We start from the raw sequence: 3,899 nt of genomic DNA on the forward strand, positions 1-3,899 counted from the left end.
ACACACACACACACACACACACACACACACACACACACACACACACACACACACACAGCTCTGTTGCTCCCTGCAGGTGCTGATGCGTCAGCTGTCATCTGTGAACCAATCGGCCGCTCGCTGCTTCTCACTGCAAACAAACCTTTTAAATTATCGCCTCGTAATTCTGCTGTAATCACTCTGACAGGGAAGCAGTTGTAGCGTCTGACAGGGAGGCGCGTGCGTTTGATTCCCAAAGCCTCGTTTAGACTCCGTCTCCCTCTCGGGTCTCCAGCTGTGAGGACGACACGCTCCCAGCTCGCTCCACATCTGTCAAAGATATAAATATCACGTCTGTGCCCGTCACCTGGAAGTAAGTGCATCCACAGAGGAAGTGATGGAAGCAGCCCTCCATCCAAGGACCAGACAAACAAACAGTGTCATCAGCGAAAAAGCTGAACTTCAGCCAATGAAAATCTTTGTGATGCTGATACTTTTCCCCTTTTCTGTCAACTTTCATACGAGTAGTTCGGCCAAAGATGAGGTGCTGCCGTAGCAACCTTCCTCACCGCCTCTGTCACCTTCACGCTCTGAACTCTCTGGATCAGATGTTGTCTCGTCCTCTCTCTCACTTCTTCTGTGTTAGAGGAAAATCTGTCATTACTGGAATGAATTCACTTGAACAGGACAAACTTGGTTTTCCTTCTTCTAAAGCCGGTGATGAAGCTGTTACAGTGGGACGTTTTTATAGGTTCTTATATCCTGAGCTCCATCAGAGTGGATTTACAGGTCAAACATCACCGTGTGACTGACAGACTGATTTCATTCAAAAGGTTTAACAACAAAATGTTTTAACTGTTTATGAATTTGAGTCATTTTCATACCCAGTCCTCAGATGATCAGTAACTGGACACGTTACTGAGCAGGTGAGGACGAACACAGAGCAGCTTCTGCTGATTACTCCTGAGAACTGGGAAAGCTGGAAGATGACAGTTCTGTGCCTTTCAGCAGGTCACCTCCAGTGCTGATGTAAAGTTCATATACGATACATCATATCATTTATTTTGAGGAGATGAAACACAATCTGTGTTCATCAAACCCTTAAGATTCATTACCTGTGCAGCAGGACGTCCAAGGACACAATGAAACCCTCCGAACCCTAAACTCGAAGCGAGGCTCAAAGATCCGAGCAGAAATCTCAGCGCTCCCGGCAGAAAAGTAAATTGATGAATGTCTCATCTGCAGCAACAAAGCATCCTGAATGATCTCTGGGCGGCCCCTGTGCATGCTTCCCCTGTCAGAGGGGAAAAAGCAGTTTGACTTTGAACCTGATGATGAGCCAAAGAATCATAGAAAAGTAGATTTATTCTTGCTAGACCTCAGGAGATCTCCCCTATTTCCACATTTAACTGGACGTTAGTTGCAGGGATATGGTTTGTTTTTCTGCAGGGAGCCTCCATGCATGCGTCTACAGTTGCTGCAGCCCAGGCCTGGCGCCACATCTGCAGTAATGCGCTGTGGGAAGCGGAGCTGGAGGTTGAGCTTCCTCCATTTCAGCCTTTACTCAGTTAATGCCACCATTAACAAAACAACCCATAATGCAACATCATCTGCAGACCTCTGTCATCCACAAACATTATGCATCACATGGCTCAGCTTCCGTTTGGTTTGTAGCTCATACTCTCACCTTTCCTGAAGCGCCACCTTTGGGCCAGGTGTACAGATGTGAGCCCAGAATGAAGACCTGGACAGTTTGAATATTTGCTGTGTTTGCCCTCACAGGTAGAGCAGCAGCAGCTTTTGTTGTTTGTGTTTGCTCAGAGAAACGTTACGGCGGCAAAAAGACGGAAGAATAAAAATAAACCCCGTCTGCGGACAGAGATGAAGCCAGTCTTAGTGGGATTCTAAATAAAAACACGTGTGACACTGAAATAGAAAAAGGAAAACGCGATGAAAGAGAAACGATCAGATATCACGTTAGTTTCTTCCTTCCTCTCCTCTTTGTCTCACGCTGTTTGAAGTGGAATGAATCGTCCACAGTTTCAGTCACGATGAATATGAAGCAAACCTGATGCCCAACTGTGTGTGTGTGTGTGTGTGTGTGTGTGTGTGCGCGTGTGTGTGTGCGTGTGTGTGTGCGTTATAAGGTTTTGACTTGATCTTTGCAAATCCACCAAATGCATGCATCCACACACCCACTCGCTGTCTCCAGCGTCTGCTTCTGTGTGTGTGTGTGTGTGGGAGGGTTGGAGGGCCAGTGACTACACCCATCTGTCACAGCCACCACCCTCTCTCCCCCTCGTCGCCACCATATGAGACAATAAGAACATGAGCTCAAAGTGTCTGGAATGAAAAATAAGGAGCTGCAGAGGCTGAGGTCGACTTAAAAGAACATCATGATGGTTTATGGTGTTGAGACTGAAAAACTTCACCAGAGCCGAAAATTCCCTCCACGCCGAGCGCGCACTGAGCTCCAGGATTCAGACGGATGTCTGGATCAGCTTTCATTTGTGGTATTTTCTTCAGAATGTCAAAACAATGTCTCAAGTTTTCTTATTTCTTTAGTTTGGTGTGAATTTTAACACCAAATGTCTTAAATGAAAATTCCACAAAAGTCCACAAGTTAATCACTGTTAGTCCAAGTCCATCCATAACATCCTAAATAAGTCTTGCAACAGCAGCAGTGCTCTCTTCCTTGGTGTGCCAGTTAATGTAGTTTTGTCAAAATCTGATAATTAATGCACGAAGTATTCTGTGGCGTAATGACAAACCCCTCATTTATCAGTGAGCAGGGTGGCTGCTGGGACATGCTGCTCCTGGTCCTTAAATGTAACCAAGTCATTGAAGGAAAATGAAATACAGGAACGCTAAAACATCAGGAACTCCAGGCAGGTTTGGAAAAGTCATGAAAAGTGTGTGACGCACTTAAAACTTGGAGAAATGCTGCACTGACCAGCACACCTGGAGGCCAGAGAAAAGCATGCACACCTGTGGCAAATGAAGCTGTAACCTCTGCATCCTGATGAAGGCACTGGCTGATATGCACGGGTGTGTTTTTATGCCTTTAGCAATCTAAGAAAAAAAAACCTTTATTACTTTTCAAAATGTAGATCGAGGGCCTGAACTGTTTTTGGCCACATTTTCTACATTTTTATTGAACTGAGCAGTTTCCAGTTGGTAAACCTAAAAAACAGGTGAAAGTGAAAAGAATAAGTGGGAGGAAAAAAACATCCATCCACTCTAACGGTTTACTGCAATGAGAGCGCGATGCATTACCATGTTGGTGGACCTCAAGGTTCACCTTTGGGTCCTCTGCTGTTTAGTTTAGTTTAGCAACAGAACACTAGGTCAACTAAGGTGAAGAGAACACTTGGCTGTTTTAAAGAAAGCATAATTAACTTGAGCAGGTAGCAAACCAAACAGGCGTACCTTAAAACAAAACATCTTCCACCTAACTTAGACCACAGAAAGGTTACAAACTACACCCCAACTCTCCAGCCAGGAAAAAAGACGACATCATAATAAAAAGGGCAGCGCCGCCATGCACATAAACACATAAACTGTAACCCGATCATGAAGCAAAGACCAACAGAGAGCTCGCTGAAGGACCTGGAGTGCAGCTTTAGACAGTTTAATTATGCCCTGGAGGTCATCCATTGGCTGGATGACTCAGACCGCAGCCAATGAAAGGCGGGAACATAAGAGGGAAGGGAGGAGCCAGGACCTGGATACTCATGGTAAACATGAACTTCCACCCCGCTTCCACTTAAGGATAAGTGGAAGGGAATGGATGGATGATGGATGTACAGATGGATGGATGGATGGATGGATGGATGTACAGATGGATGGATGGATGGATGGATGGATGTACAGATGGATGTACAGATGGATTGATGGATGGATGGATGGATGGATGGATG

The sequence above is a fragment of the Pundamilia nyererei genome, unplaced genomic scaffold (assembly GCF_000239375.1).
Source record: "Pundamilia nyererei isolate P.nyererei 1_Seehausen unplaced genomic scaffold, PunNye1.0 scaffold00281, whole genome shotgun sequence".
NCBI classification, from domain to species: Eukaryota; Metazoa; Chordata; class Actinopteri; order Cichliformes; family Cichlidae; genus Pundamilia; species Pundamilia nyererei.